At 49.0% G+C, this 16215-nt stretch overlaps 2 long non-coding RNA genes across 3 annotated transcripts in view; both read right to left on the reverse strand.

Annotated features, from left to right (window-relative positions):
- The window catches only part of LOC309867318, a 102039-nt gene that overhangs the window by 26647 nt on the left and 59177 nt on the right, over positions 1-16215 (reverse strand). The gene's annotated exons all lie outside the window — the stretch shown is intronic.
- LOC309867554 lies at positions 8454-13800 on the reverse strand. Of its 2 annotated transcripts, none has more exons than XR_014313240.1 (3): positions 13313-13800; positions 13150-13230; positions 8454-8608 (listed from the first exon to the last, which is right to left on the reverse strand). It is a non-coding gene; the product is annotated as an uncharacterized lncRNA (long non-coding RNA). The 2 variants fall into 2 exon arrangements; XR_014313241.1 differs by having other exon boundaries at positions 8454-8689.

Raw genomic sequence — 16215 nt, forward strand, 5'->3', positions numbered from 1 at the left:
CAGCGAGGACTGCCTGCCTGCCTCTTGCTCTCCCCACCCTTCTTGCTTTCCTTCACCAAATTGTTCTGGAGCCTCTCTGTCATGTCCCACCTCTGCCCACACTGTCCCCACACAGGTGTTTCCTTACCTGTGCTAAGGACTCTGGGGCTCCAGAAAATGGATGGGAGTCTAGCTCAAGGGTTGGCACTCTTTCTGTAAAGGGCCAAAAGGTACCTTGGGCTTTGAGGACTCTGTGGTCTCCATCACAACTACCCAACTCCGCCATAGATGACATGTAATGAAGGGGCCATTAATTACAAAACAGGTGGTGGGCTGTAGTCTGTGTACGGACTCCTGGTCTACCAGCATCCTGGCTCCTTACTAAGCTCTCTGACCCTGGGCTCATCACTCTTTGTCATTTGTATCTAGCTCTGCTGGAAATCCTCCCCTAAAACTGCCTGGGGCCCAAGGGCAGGAATCCCAGCTATTCTGCCCCCTTGATGTGTCAGGGTCTAGCACAGCAAGGATATACTGGAACAACAAATAAATACATAGATCAATGTCCCATCTTTATGACGGCACTGGATCCAACTTTTGACGCCGATGCTCTCTAAGCGTATGTCAAGCCAACTCAGTGATCCTATTTAAAAACACAGACCTCTGAGATACTGTCTGGAAGCAGTCCCTAAAATCATAAGCACTCCTCCGGAGATAGCCATCTGCTGGCCTTCTAGTCCCACCTTTTCCTTAGGGAAGGTCCGGAGAGGCATACAGTTTAGAGTATGAAAGGAAGCTCCTCTTTCTTTCTTATCTCTCCTTCCTCCTCCTTATTCCTTTCTTTTCTCCCCCTTTTTCTCCTTTTTCTCTCCCCAGGCAAAGCAGGGTAGCCAGGTGGCTGCTGAGGCTTGCCTCTGGTCTAGGGTTTCTGGGAGCAGAGTGGCAAAATTCCCTGATTCTGGGTTCAGCTCTTCCTCACCCATACAGATGTCCCAGCGGGCATCATAGTCCCCTGCACTTGGCCAAGTCTCTCAGAGTCTTCCCAAAGTCACAGGGAGCTACGTTCAGATCCCAGCAGAGGTCCATCACCAACACAAAGCAATGACTCTCCCCGGAAGGGGATATTAGGCAGTGGTCCAAGTGAGTGGAGAAGAAACTAAATTCCCAACCCCCCTGAATCCCATGGCACAGATCTGCCTCGGGTTAAAGGCAGCCCCAGTCCCGAAGCCCCGTGGCTCTGACCCTGTGAATGCACACGTACACACGCACACATACAAACATGGCCTCATCGTCCGTAGGATGGAAAAGCAGTCTCAAGTTGGTTTAGCGTGTCTGCTCAATGTGTCACTTCTATCTATAAAGTCTCCACCCAATAGGGAAAGATTGAGAAAATCCGGGACATGCATCCTGGGCCTTGGGGGTTGACAGGAACTGTGAGTCGGTGTGAAGGTGAGTCATCTTTCACACTTGCTCACAAGCCTTCTACAGGGCTGTACAAAATGCGGCTTCCTGCCACCCTTCAAGGCTGGGCTGCACAAGAGAGGCCTAGAGGGGGTCGGCGCCACACCACAGAGAGGATAGAAACGCTAAAAGATAGAGAAGATGAGAAAGGAACACAACGGAACAAGTTCTGGGTGAGGGTCCCCTACACCCACACCTCTGGAGCTTGCTCCCATGTGAATGCGGCCCCAGGGACCCAAGAAGACAGCGGTCCAAACTCTTCATCCCGCACCATGCGCTAACACTAGCACCCCCCACCCTAGGCTTGTTGGGGGGATTAATTACAAAAGGTTTAGCACAGGGATTGACATGTAGAAAGTCTGCAAAACCTCAGCCGCCACGACGGCGAAGATGATAAGGACGGTGATGGAATTCGTTCAGCTCTTGGGAGGGACAGCGTCCCTGAATCCAAGCTTCTGTTTCCCCTTTCCCAGAGTTGCTGCTAGAGCCACAGACTTAGGACTCTGGGACTGGACACATCCTGGGACTCCACAGAAAATACGTAACCTCCTGATAGGGTCCTGGTCAGAGCAGGAATGGGAAGAGCCCAGCCCTAGATAAAAACGGGTACCATTACTCTGATGCCTCATGTCCTCTCTTGACCTTTGCAGCCAGTGTGACTGTGCAGAGCATCTAAACCCTGGGTGGAGTGCCTCCCACCCAGCCTACCTGGTCGACGGCCTCCCGCTCTCCTGCAAACGTGGTGATCTGCTTCTCTGATGTTATCGCCACGCATTAATTATGCCTCATAAATGGAAGCAAACCGTACATATTCTTTTCTGTTTCCTTTTCCTCAATATGTTTTAGAGATGCCTTCATGTTGTTGTGCGTACCCACGGTTCTTTTTTTTTTTTTTTTTTTTTTGGCTGAGAAGTATTCCATTGTATGTAGGTATCACAAATGGCTTTTCCATTCATGGACATCTGGGTTGTTTTTCACTGAAGGATGTTAGGAATAAAGGGGCTCTGATTTACAATAAAACTCCATTTGATAATCCATGGGAGAAAACCTTCGTCGTCTTCTTTTTTTAAAAATAAGGTTAACCATATAGTTTTGACCAGATGGTAGGTTTTTTTTTTTTAAGATTTTATTTATTTATTTGACAGACAGAGATCACAAGTAGGCAGAGAGGCAGGCAGAGAGAGAGAGAGAGAAGAGGAAACAGGCTCCCTGCAGAGCAGAGAGCCCAATTTGGGGCTGGATCCCAGGACCCTGAGATCATGACCTGAGCTGAAGGCAGAGGCTTAACCCACTGAGCCACCCAGGTGCTCTGGGAGAAAGCCTTCTTGAAGTAAATGGTACTGGAGCAGCTGGATATCTATTCAGAAGAAAACTAACATTTACTTCTAATTTATACTTCACACAAAAATGGATGCAAGGTGAATCACCCACCTGAAGTAGGAAGGTAAAACACTTCTATAAGAACACAGCGTAATAGCTTCCTGACTTTGGGAAGGGCAAGCGTGTCTTCATCAGGACTTAAAAGGCATTAACCATTAATGAAAAAAAAATAAATAAAAAGAAAGTGGACTTTATTGAAATGAATAACTTTTCATCAGAAGACATCATTAAGAATCTAAATAGAGGGCGCCTGGGTGGCTCAATGGGTTAAACCCACTGCCTTCAGCTCAGGTCATGGTCTCAGGGTCCTGGGATCGAGTCCCACATCGGGCTCTCTGCTCAGCAGGGAGCCTGCTTCCCCCCCACCCCTCTCTCTCTCTGCCTGCCTCTCCATCTACTTGTGATCTCTCTCTCTGTCAAATAAATAAATAAAATCTTAAAAAAAAAAAGAATCTAAATAGATAAGACAAAGACTGGGAGATATTTGCAATACATATGTCTGGCAAAGTAGTCCTATGCAGAAAGCTGATTTTTAAAACTCCACAAGTCAGATATAAGGAAAGAAAGAACTCGATTAAAAAAATAGGTGAGATATTTGAACAGAAACTTTAAAGAGGATATTCAAAATGGAGGGCAAGCCTGGGAAAAAAATACCCAACATCATGATTCACCAGAGAAATGTAATTTAAAGCCACAGCGAGACCTCATGGCATACCGGCATTCCATCAGAAAGACTGAAATTAAAGAGATTGACATCACCAAGTGTTGGGGAAGGGGGAGCCACTGGAAAGCCCATACCAGAGGTGGTAGGACAAAGTGGCTGGTTCAGCCACTTTGGAAAAGCCTAGCATCTATGACCCAGCAATTCTACCTCTAGGCATATAGCCAACAGAAAGTATGAATATTCACCAAAAAGACACAAACAAGAATGTCTATAGCAGCTTTACTCCTAATGCCCAGCATACTTTAATCCAGATAACACAGGAATGTTATCTTCTAGGATAACCTTAGTCTTAGATTTGAGAGGACACGGGACCAGAAAGGACTACGCAGAAAGCTGCATAGCTCGGCTCAGGAAGGAGATGAATGATGAAAAGGAAAGCGAAGCAGGTGGTCCCTGGAAAGCCATGATGAGCCTGGAGATGAGGGCAATCCTGATCCCAGCTAGCTAAGTGAGCCCCGTCAAGCTGTATTTGAACCTGAGAGCAGCGGTCCCACAAACTGTGCCTTGAATTTGTTCCTCATGTGCTTAACCAGAGCGTATGTTCCCTGTTGGAAAGGACGGGGAGAGAGAAGCCAGGGAAAGTGAGGTCTTCTCACTTCTCCATTTCCATGTCACCCACCGTCCAGTGAAACTTGTCACCCACGCCAAGCCTCAGGGGAGCTGTTTCTGCTTCCAGAGACCTGGCCCTTTAGCTGCCCGGCTGCTGGTCCATCCCTCATGGCTCTTCTGCCAGGCAAGGGCTGTGCCAGTGGGGATCCGGGAAGCCCCTGGCCCAGGGGCCCTCCGTCCACCCACACTGGCATGCATGCCCAACACGACATCTTTCCTGAGAGCGGAAATCACCTCGTCCAAACACAGAAAGGAAGAGACATTTGACAAGGAGATACATGAGCATTTCCTAGAGCAGGCCCTATGGCTTCAGACACTGCAGGCCAAGGACACACGTGGGGCTCCGTCCTAAGTCGGGGCCTGGATCTTACACAGGAAATACTCGGGTAAACCTCCCACCTCAACACACACACACACACACACACACACACACACACGCTGGATGAAACTTCCCCTCTCGGTGATAGGGGAAAACCCGAGAAATGTGCCGTTTTTAGTAAGGGGGACTGCTGGAAAATATTGTTAGGAAAAAATGGAAATAAATAGAAATCTCTCCTGCTTTAAAAGTAAACAGTCCACAGGAAGCCACAGGACTATTTTAAAATCTCGTATTGAGAGTCCAGGAAAGATTTGATTGAGGACTCCAAAGAAGTAGCTGCTAAAAAATGAACCTGTCAGGGGGCGCCTGGGTGGCTCAGTGGGTTAAGCCTCTGCCTTTGGCTCAGGTCATGATCTCAGGGTCCTGGGATTGAGCCCCACATCAAGCTCTCTGCTCAGCAGGGAGCCTGCTTCCTCTTCTCTCTCTCTCTGCCTGCCTCTCTGCTTACTTGTGTTCTCTGTCAAATAAATAAATAAAATCTTAAAAAAAAAAAGAAGGAAAAAAAAAAATGAACCCGTTGTGATGCCTGGGGGGCTCAGTCAGTTAAGACGTTGCCTTCAGCTCAGGTCATGATCCCAGGGTCCTAAGATCAAGTCCTGCATTGGGATCTGTGCTCAGCAGGGAGTCTGCTTCTCTCTCTGCCTCTGCCTGCCTCTCTGCCTGTGTGTGCTCTCTCTCTTTCTCTCTCTCTCTGACAAATAAATAAATAAATAAGAGAGAGAGAGAATGTTAAAAAAAAAAAAAAAAAGAACCTCTCTCACTGGGCTGGTGAAATGGCAGGTCATTTGCAGAGGAAAGGTGTCCTTTCAAAAATGGGAGTTGAGGGGCACCTGGGTGGCTCAGTGGGTTAAGCCTCTGCCTTCGGTTCGGGTCATGATCCCAGGGTCCTGGGATCGAGCCCCGTATCAGGCTCTCTGCTCGGCAGGGAGCCTGCTTCTCCCTCTCTCTCTGCCTGTCTCTCCGCCTACTTGTGTTCTCTGTCTGTCAAATAAATAAATAAAATCTTTTTTAAAAAATGGGAGCTGAGTCTCAGGAAACACAGGAATCCAGAAGCCCCTTCCAAGAGGCAGCAGGTGCTGGGCAGCTAGAGCGCTAAGCCTGGCCCTGCCCAGCCACACCTGCACCACCTGCTGACGAGTTCAAGGTCCCGCTCTGGCCCTCTCTGTGCATTCTAAAGCGTTCTCATAGGAGTGCAGGTTCTCTCATCCAGAAGCCCTTCTTTTATGGGCTGTCCTGATTAAGGTTTATGGATCAAAAGCGTGATTCAAGGAACCACTTTTTTTTTTTTTTTAAGATTGTATCTATTTATTTATTTGACAGAGAGAGACACAGCGAGAGAGGAAACACAAGCGGGGGGTGGGGGGTGGGAAGGAGAGAAACAGGCTTCCCGCTGAGCAGGGAGCCTGATCCCAGGCAGGGGTTCAATCCCAGGACCCTAGGATCACGACCCAACCCGAGCCAGAGGCAGATGCTTAACGACTGCGCCCTTCAAAGAACTTCTTATACAAGAACGAGTAACACAGGCTGTTTCAAGTCAGAGATAAGCCCGGACCTCCTTGCCCCTGCCCCATGGAAAGCCCTTTGAGGCAGACTACGAAGCAGGTAGAGGAACCGAGGAGAAGCCCCAGGTGCAAGAAGACAGAGCTGTGAGGGCTTAGCAGGTGGCGGGAAGCCCGAGGGAGGGAAGCAGGATGGGAGAGAGAGAAGGCCAGATCAGAAGACTTCGATCCGCCGCTCTGCTCTTCTCGGTTTATCCTGAAGGCACATGCACGGGAATCAGATGAGAACCGGGCAGCAGGGGTTTCACAGCGTGGAGCCGCCTGACCTCGCCTCGAGTGCTCAGGGATGAAGACATTATTATGCCAAAGGAGGTCCGGGAAAGAGCGAGGACCCCTGTCAGAGCACAGAGGACCCAGGTGGAAAACAGATGTCAGTATTCATCTTGCTCGCTTGCAAGAGAATTGAGAAGAGAAAGCGTTCGTGTCAGGAAGCTTGTGGAAAAGGCTCGGGACTTCCAAGCGGCGGCGGCGGCGGCAGGGAGTACCCCCGACAAGCTTAGCAAGCGGTGCTTGGGGAGGAATGGCAGAAAGCTGTCCTTTACCCAGGTAGCTGCAAACATCTGGAACTAATCCTCCCTAGAGATGGGAGGGGGAGGCAAACAGAAATGGGTTCAAGGAGGGTTTTGATCACTTCAGGGCTGGGAGGGCAGAGTGATCACTGAGGGAAGCTGGGCATGTTTGGGATGGAGGCCTAAGCGCTTGAGGCTGGGGTCTTGGAGCACCAGCAGGCTTTCCCCGCAAGCTGTGCAGACCGGGCGGACCAAGGGCTGGGCCAGACGGCAGGGCAGGAGCTGCTGAGCCTGCAAACCCACCCCAGGGACCCGACCCCGCTCTCTTCCCTGAGAAGGACTACGGACGCCCTTGTCCGTGGGCTTTGAGCCGTCCCTGAGCTCGCTTTTTCCCTCCAGGTCCCTTTAGCTCAACAGAAAAAAGCTCATTTTTCCACAGATATCACTCACGGGCAGGGGTCAGATGTGAGGTTTCTACGTTCAGGGTCAGGGGGAGGGGCAGGGAGAGCCTTGAGAAAAGATCTGATAGTCAGAAGGAGGAGGAGGAGCTAAGCGTAGAGGAGAGAAAGGCAGTGGTGACAGGTAGCGGTGGTCACGATGGCGACACGGAGGTACAGCTGGAGGTGAGGGGGATTATGGAAGAAGTGGTACCGGAGGTGAAGGAGCATTAATGGAGCAGGTGATAGTGGAAGGGGCAGTGGACGCAGGGGACCCAGGTTGGTAGAGGTGATGTGGGAGATGAAACCAGTGAAGATAAAGGTAGGGGTGGGCTGGAGGTGATGATTAGTGGAGGCGGTAAATCAAGAAGTCGGAGCCAGAGCAGTCAAGGAGGGCTTCCTGGAGTGTGTGGGCATTGAACCCACACTCCGGACTCCTGGAATTTAGCTAGAGAAGACAGAGCAGGACATCCCAAGCCAGGGGCCTGTGAGGGAGAATCTGTGGGGAGAGAAGAAGTAGGCTGTGCCTGTGGGGTGGGGAAGAGAGCCCCCTGGGAGGGGGAGGGGGTGCGGGCTGGGCTGGCCTGGGGAATGGAGCACAAGGAGGAGAGGAAAGCCAGACAGAAGAGTTCAGATTCTGTGTGGTGAACGGAGAGCCCAGGAAGCCTGGGCTGTCGGGGAAGAAGGTGTGCTGTGCGTGATCTGGAAATGGTGAGTCGTCTGCTGGGAGGTGTGGCATTCGGCTCTGGGAGCTGCTGAACCCTCGGGAGCCCAGCGATGAGCGCCAGGATCCTGGCAGGGAAGGCGCTGGCTCTGGCAGGAGGATCTTCTAACCCTAAGTCTTAGCTGATTTGCTGTTTCTTTCCCAGGGTCCAGATTCCAACCATTCCTCCCCCAATACCTTAACTCCAATTCAGTGACCCCCGAGGAATCAGGATGCCTTTTGTCAGATCCGACGCTCTGGGCTTGTGAGAGCCTCTCACAACAGGCTTGTGAGAGCTGATTGGGCCAGGGTCCTTTCAACTTCAAGTTCAGTGACATAACGGGAGTTTGGTATCAGCTGTGGTGAGAGCATTTATACCACAGAGACCGGAAACGCTGTGAGTTGGCTTTTCTGTTCCTGGAGATCCAATTGTTAAACATTAAACCCTGACTCTCTGGGAACCACCAAAAGGAGTAAGGACACTCCCTGTGCTAGGCTTGGGCCCAAAACGTGTCTCTGCATTCTAACATCACTTGTGGTGTGTTTCAAACTTAACCCATGTTGCAGTAATTTCGAATCCCCAATAGGCAGGGAAACCTATCAGGCAGGGCTGGGTATTTTCCCCAACTTCTTCTTATGAGAAAATTCAAAGGTACAGAAAAGTTGAAGGATCATACAAGGACCATGTATACAATTTCCAAATATGTATTCAGATTTTCCTCCATTGTTCCAAGAATGTCTTTTTCTGTCTGTCTTCTCTCCCAAACAAGGATCACATTAAAGCTCCCCGTTGCCTTGAGTTGTTTTGCTCTTTACACTGTTTTCCTTCTTCTTTAGTTTCTTTTAATCTAGAGCAAGGGTCTGGAGGTTTCTGGAAAGGGCCAGATAGTAAATATTTCACATTTTGCAAACCAAGAAGAAAAATCAAGGTTGGTACTTAGATGAACAGCCACTGAAAAACACAAAAGACGTTCCTAGCTCACAGCTGTACAAAACAAACTAACAAACAAACAAAACCCAAAAAAGCAATGAGCTAGATTTATCCTATGATCTATAGGTTGCCAATGTCTGAGTTAGAGCTCTCTGCTCCTCCCCCCACACCGTGACCACGCATGTGTGATCTGTGCATTTGCCCAGGGCCCTGGGTGCTCACGAGGACCCAGAGCTTGGTTTGATGTCCTGCGACTGCTTTTCTGAAGTTCTTCATTTCTCCTGAAATTTTATCTTTAACTCGTAAGTGAAGTCCGATGAGCAGACCACAGATTACGTGCACGAGCGAAGGAGAAACGCACAGTATGTGTGTGAGCTGCCATTCTAGGCCACCTATCCGTGGATCTTGCCCCAGAGTCCCGTGAGCACACAGTTCCGGTGGACCCACGATGGATGTTACATCTACAGCAGAGCAAGTGCGGCCCCTTTGTTCAAACCAGAGGCGTTCTATTCAAACCAGAACTGGCTTCAAATGCAGAAAGAAGGCAAGAGAGGGTCTAAGAAACACACGTGACCAACGGACACTGTCACACCCTTCCCTACTACCTTACATCCCTTACAGTGTCCCTGTAACTTACACACCGCAGAAGAGGACATTCAAGGAAAGGGAAAGATGAGCCATCTTTTCCTTCCAGAACGCCTGCCTTCCTTCCTTCCTTCTTTCCTCCCTTTCCTTTCCTTCTTTCAAAGGTTATTTATTTATTTCAGAGAGAGAAAGAGAGAGAGAGAGACTGCAAAATGAGCAGGGGGAGGGGCAGAGGGAGGAGGAGACTTCCCGCTGAGCCAGGAGCTCAACACCAGACTTGATCCCAGGACCCTGGATCATGACCTGAGCTGAAGGCAGACGCCTAACTGACTGAGCCACCCAGGCGTCCCTAACTCCTTATTTATAAATACATGGATGGTAGAGAGGGTTGGCAGAGTGTATCAAGAAATGACACAAACACAGTTGTTAGTTTTGTGCAACGTTGCCACTGTGGTGGTAAGAATCAAATGCCCACGCATGTACACAGTACAAAACGTGAAATGTGTCATTTTGCTATTTCCACATCTGAGTTAAATGTTTTTACTTTTGTGTTTAAAAGTGGCATTGTGCAATGCTGAGTTTACATATATTACATACCAGTAACATAAAATTCTACTTTCTCTTTTCTTAAGATAGCACTAAACAAGCCTAAAAAACATCATGACCAATCGAGAGAAACTGTGAAAGAAAGGGGTATCTTTAACAGCCCTGTTTTCTTGCTTTTTGAACATGAGACCCCCCCACATTTGCCCTTTGTGTTGGGCTCCCCAAATTACACAGACAGACCAACGATGCCGGCTTTTTGAAGAGACTCTGTAGAAGGTCCCATATTATCGAATTGCATCCAAATGGGGTTATTTCATTTGTTCCTCAAGCTTCATATTTCTTTTTTTTTTTAAACTTTTTAATTTTTGACTTTGTAAAAGATTTGTATTTACCCATCTGAGAGAGACAGAGGGAGAGGGAGGGTGCGACTGGGAGGGGGCGAGCTGCAGAGGGAGAGAGGCAGGCTCCCTGCCGAGGAGGGCACCCGATGTGGGGCTCAATCCCAGGACCCTGAGATCATGACCTGAGCTGAAGGGAGACCTCTGGGCACATTTTTCTCTTTGAAGTCAGTAATCGTGCGGAGCATTACTTTGGCCCTGGGCCGTGCCATCATGACCTCTGACCTGATGATTTTGGCATCTCACGATGATCTTTGCCTTAATTAATTATTACACTGGAGTTTGTAAAACATATTCCTAATTCCATCACTCTTTTTATATGTGCAAATAGACCTTCCTCATTTAAAAAAAGAGCTTTCCTTACCCCTCACTTCTGTATTTAATTTTGGCGGGACATCCCGAAGGACTCTTAGTATTAATTAATTACCATTATTGTTCCCTGTGATTTGGCTCAAACTGGGCCACATCTGTTCCGAGGATGCTCTTTCCATTTGGCTGTTGTGTTCTGTTGACATGACTTACAGTGATCTTTGAGCATCTCCCTGCTTTTTGACACAGAATGTTCCAGGCTCCTCTTGTAGTTTTCCTGCATAGTGTTTAGAATCCAAGACCTGGGCATGGCATGAACTCACTGTCACTGGAATAGAACTGCTTTATTTGCTTTTCTTTTTTTTTTCTTTTTTCTTTTCTCTTTTTTTTCTTTTCTTTTTCTTTCTTTTTCTTTTTCTTTAAGTGAACTCTCTCCCCAACATGGGGCTCAAACTCATGACCCCAAGATCAAGAGTCACATGCTTGGGGCACCCGGATGACTCAGTCGGTTAAGCATCTGACTGTGGACCTCAGCTCAGGTCTTGATCTCAATGCCGTGAATTCAAGCCCCACTTTGGGCTCAACAAAGAATCACATGCTCTACTCACTGAGCCAGCTAGGTACCGTGCCCTCTTATGTGCTTTTCAGAGAACAGAGATGGAAAATAAACTTTTCAAACCCATGCACCTGTATTATAATTTTTTTTAAAAGATTTTATTTATTTATTTGACAGAGAGAGATCACAGTAGGTAGAGAGGCAGGCAGAGAGAGGGGAAGGGAAGGAAGCAGGCCCCTGCTGAGCAGAGAGCCCGATGCGGGACTTGATCCCAGGACCCTGAGATCATGACCTGAGCCGAAGGCAGCGGCTTAACCCACTGAGCCACCCAGGCGCCCCTGTATTATAATTTTTAATGCTAGTTTAATCCTGCATGTTTTATTTTCTAAATTTCTTTTATTTTTTATTTGTGTCTCTGTTCTCTTATACTGAAGATCTCGGTTCCTAGTAAAATTAATATATTTTCTTATTTGCTTTATTCTACAAAAATAAAATAGTTTCAAAATTACGATACTAATATTACCTCTAACAATAAAATGACTAAGTGCAATCTAAATTTTCTTTTAAAATGTCTTTTTCTCCTTAGCATAAATTCCACTGTAGTCAGAATATTGTACTTAGAAGTTGTTTGAAGTAGTAATTCCCGCCTGAAAATTAATATTATCAGTTTAACATGGAGTTAGGTTCATCTGATTCTCTTTGTATCTGGTTTTAGGGTTTGCTTTTTTCCCTTCTATTTAATTTTACTTTCAAACCTGTAAGACGTTTACTAAGTTCAAAAGTTAAGATCATAAGAAAGGACTTAACTCCTAAAGTCTACCTATGGTCTTTATCTTCCCCAGCTTATGCCGCAGCTGTGTCAATACCTAGTTACTATCTCCATTTCTTTCTTACACAAAAGGTAACACTATGTACTGCTCATGATGCGACCCACCAATTCATTCAACGGGTCCCCTACTGGTGGGCATTTGGGTTCTTCCCATCTTTTGATTTTATAAATAATGCCACAATGAATAATCATGTTCTCCTTTGCTGAGTTGTACCTTCAGGGTAGATCCCTGGAGTGAGACAGAGGGGGGGGCGGGGGGGGGGAGTGGTGGTGGTGGTGGTGTGGTGGTTGTCAAAGGGTACTCGCCTACGCCACTGGCTTGGATGTCGAGTTCCCTGCCATTTTGTGCTCCCACAGCACAGTCTCAGAGTGAACCATCATACTTTGGGATTTTAGCAATTTAATAAGTGAGGAATGATGGTTCGATGAAGTGTTAATATGCATTTCTCTAAGAGTGAGACCGAATGCAGTTTTCTATGTTCGAGCTGTTTGCCTTTTTTCTGTGAACTGTCTTGTCTGCACATGTCGCTCACCCATTTTTCTAGTACGTTTCTGCTCCTTTCCTCCTCAGTTCAAAGAGCAATTATATGTCAATGCTCTATCTGGATTTAGACTGTGAATATCCATTCCTCCTCTCCCCGAAATGGGTCATTTGTCTTCTGACTTTGTTTATGCTGGTTTCAGATGGGTTTTGGAGGACCTCAGGCCACTTTTGTCCCTGCCCAGGCCATTAAAGCTGCCCAGAATCAGATGTGTCAACATCCAGGGGCTGGTGAGACAGGGGGCCGTGGAGACCAGCGTGAGCCTGGTGAGGGCCACCGCCACCCCTGCCCTCCCAGAGCTCAGGGGAGTCAGCAAACAGTGGGGAAGCCGCCCTCAGAGAGAGGCCAGGGGTCAGATCCCGCCACAGGCTGGGTTTGTACAGAGAATGTGAAATTCCTCCTGAGCTCGGCAGGACGTGGCGTTTGGACTCTGGTGAGCAAAGCATTCCATACCCCACCCAGAACGAGGCATGAAGGCGGCCAGTCATGAGAGGGGAGGGGCAGGACCCTGAGTCAGTCCTTCTGACTGGGACCCTTGCTGACTCACCCATGCTGTGGGCCCTTCCCGTACCTGGAAGGAGAGAAAAACACCAGAGATCCCGATTCTAGGGCTGGGGGAATGTTCGTGTTCCCAGCTGCCTTCCTTTGGGAATGTGAAACATGAAGCCTAAGATTATACGTGATAATAGTGAGTGTTAATATCTCTTGGCACTCACATGGTTCAGTTCGAGCGAGAAGAAATGTCCCCTTCTGTGGGCCCAGACTGGTTGAGCGTTGGCAGCTCCTTATGGCCAGATCTGAAATGTACCAGGGATGTCGTGAATGTTTTCTGCGTGTCACCTCATTTGATTCTCGGGGCTCTGCAAGACAGGTTCTCACCTGAAGAATCAAGGCCCAGAGAGCCAAGGCCCACCCTTGGCACCTGCCTCTTCTGTCTTCCTGTCTGCCTCCAAGATTCCTCCCAGAGCAGCACTCGCTCTCCGCCAAGGGCAACCTTCAGCCGGCAGGGACAGGAACTGGTGGATTGGCACGGACGTCGGAGGCATGTCCCCCATGATTTCCCAGGTGGCCCCCAGTGACACGGAGCTTCAGTTGCACATTCTGTCACCTGCCCAGTAATGCACTCTGTATGGGCCTTCCCCTTTTCCCTGGTGCGTGTGGGACACTTGGTTTCCAGTTCCGACTGCGCTCGTTAGTTACATGGCACTCACTCTGGGTCTCAGTTTACCCGCAGGAAAGTGGGGCTACCATCTCTGCACAGCGCATGGTGGGGAAATGCTGGTCGGAGACCATGAGTTCGCTGAGGCCATGCCTGGGAGCCAGTCCTGCCCAGCAAAGGGGTCGACATGAGGGCTGTGTCGCATCACCATCAGTGATGCTGGAGCGAAGACAGCAGGCTGATTCTATGGAACCCAGGGAGTCAGTAAATTCCAGAACAGCAGCAAAAATGAAACTAATGGGCCTCTCCCTTTACCCCCTCTGTCCTTTCTCTAGGCCTGAATGCGCCAGTCCCCCTGGCTCCTGAGCAAGCATCTGACCTGGCCACTCGTCTTCTGCATTTTCTAACAGGTCCATGATGGCTAGGAGCCAGGCTAGGAGCGTTTTAATCCCATCAGCCTGCTCCTGAGAGCTGTCCTTGACTTCAGCGAGAGAAAGGAGGGACTTCAGCGAGAGAAAGGAGGATTGGCATTCAGGGAGCAGCTACTCCGACAAATGCTTTCCATAAATGATCCTTTCCAGCCCTCTTCGCTCAGGAGTTTCACTTTAGGGACAAGGGAACCAAAGCCCAGAGGCTGGTGTCTCAGTTCTCTCTGCAAAATGTGGGAGAGCCAGGGTGCGAACCCAGGGCGGTCTGCCTCCCGAAGCCTGTGTTCCTCCAGCATTCTAGACATGCCCTGTCGGGAGGCCACACGTGGCATCCAGGGTCCCTGTCATGGCTCACAAATCTTTAAGAACTGTCTTCAGTGCAAAAAAAAAAAAAAAAAAAAAAAAGACTAGTCTCATTGAAATTTGGTTGTGCATTATTGCTTACCCACAGGCTCTCTCCCTTTCCCCCTGGAAGCAGCCCAGTGTGGAAGTCAAACAGGTAGACTCAGGTATCAGACCAAGTGGGTTTGAATCTACTTTCCTGCTAGGGGATCTCAGAAAAGTTACTTAAAAGTCTTGGTGCCTCAGTTTCCTCTTATGTAAACCGAGGACAAGAGAATCCTATCATATCTCCCTGGAAGGGGCTATGAGGACAAAACAAGGTAATGGACGCATGTAAATTGCTTAGCACCTTGTGTAGAGCATAAAGGGTGTTCAGGAACCCTGGCAATTACCATCCTTCCCAGGGAAGCCCTGGAGGGCTGTCTATCCCTTCCCTGTGTGGTTAGGGCTCCTTCCTCTCTGCTCCCCCAGGCTGCCTGTCATTGTCATTTAATCCCTGGGCATTGGCATTGACCGCCTCCTTACACCAGGTGTAGGTAATGCTCTCCGAGGGCTGCAGTCATTCCCAGACCAGGTGGGCTGGGGGTGGGGGGTGGGGGCTCTTAGCAGGATGACCAGCCAACCTGCTAATCACCCCCTGCAAACCTTGAACCATGAACACTTTCAGGATATTCTCCTCCCCAGGCAGCAAGAACAATGCCCGGCTGAGAACAGGCAATGGATGAATGAGCTCCAAGTGACTAGTAGCTATTTTTAATTTTAAAACATCAACCATCTCCACGGATAAAAGTCAAGACCGTTTGGAGAAGGGGCTGGGAGCAGTTCCTCAAATAGCGCCAACCTCCCTGGACCTGTGAGTAACCCCACCTCCCTGGGGAGCGAGCTCCTTTGCATGGATAAATTCTGATCTGTGGTTTCACAAATCAGTGCTTCTTTGTGTCCCTCACAGTGCTGTGCACACAGTAGGAGCTCAATAAAGAGGTGTTTATTTACTGAATACTCCCGAGCCCCTGAATTTGCAAACAGAAACCAGAATCGGAGTCTCCTCCCTTTCGGGCCAGGCCTTGGTCCATCTGGAAAGACAGATGACCATTCACCGGCCAGCTCCCTCTGGGAATACCGTCCTGGCTCCAAGCGGGGCTGCTGAAAGGGGGCCATTCTCTCATCTCAGAAGGGCCTCAGACACTTCACAGTGAGGATTTTTTTTTCTCAACTGCCTCACTTGACCTTTGAGCCTAACGGGCAGTGGGCAAAGCCCGGGGAAAGGCCTGTCACAAATAACCTTCCACCAGCGCACGGCTCAGTCTGCACTCTTGTATTTCCCACTTGGCACGCTCTGGGCTTTCAGGGACCTTGGAAAGCACAGAAGACCACAACATTCCCCTCCTTCCCTGCAGACCAAAAGTTAGAGGCTCCTTCGTGTGGCCTCAGAACCTGGACCACCATGTTCTCGCCGCCACGGCAGGGGACCACGGGGCTCAGTTATCTTAAATTGTAATGGAAGTACTGACCAACCAGCGTGAGGATTCCAGACAGCCCACACAACTACAGCACACCTCCCCTAGTTGATTGGCATGCTTGGGAAGGACAGGTACTATGGGTCACTGGCCCAAGTACTGTGGGTCATTGTGCCCCAGTTGAGTTGGCTTTGGGGGTGGAGAGAGAAGGGAAGGTACAGTGGAGTCAGGTGGGAGGGTGTGGCGTCTGAGCGTATGTTGAGGGAAGAAAGAAAGATCTAATAAAAGACACTCTGGGATCTCCTGAGAGGCACAAGTTAGCCAGTGTCATCTCGTTTTTGGTATCTTACCTTAAATGTCTAACATTTTCATGAGCTCATTTACCAGAGACCATAC

The sequence above is a fragment of the Mustela nivalis genome (assembly GCF_964662115.1).
Source record: "Mustela nivalis genome assembly, chromosome: 6".
NCBI lineage: Eukaryota > Metazoa > Chordata > Mammalia > Carnivora > Mustelidae > Mustela > Mustela nivalis.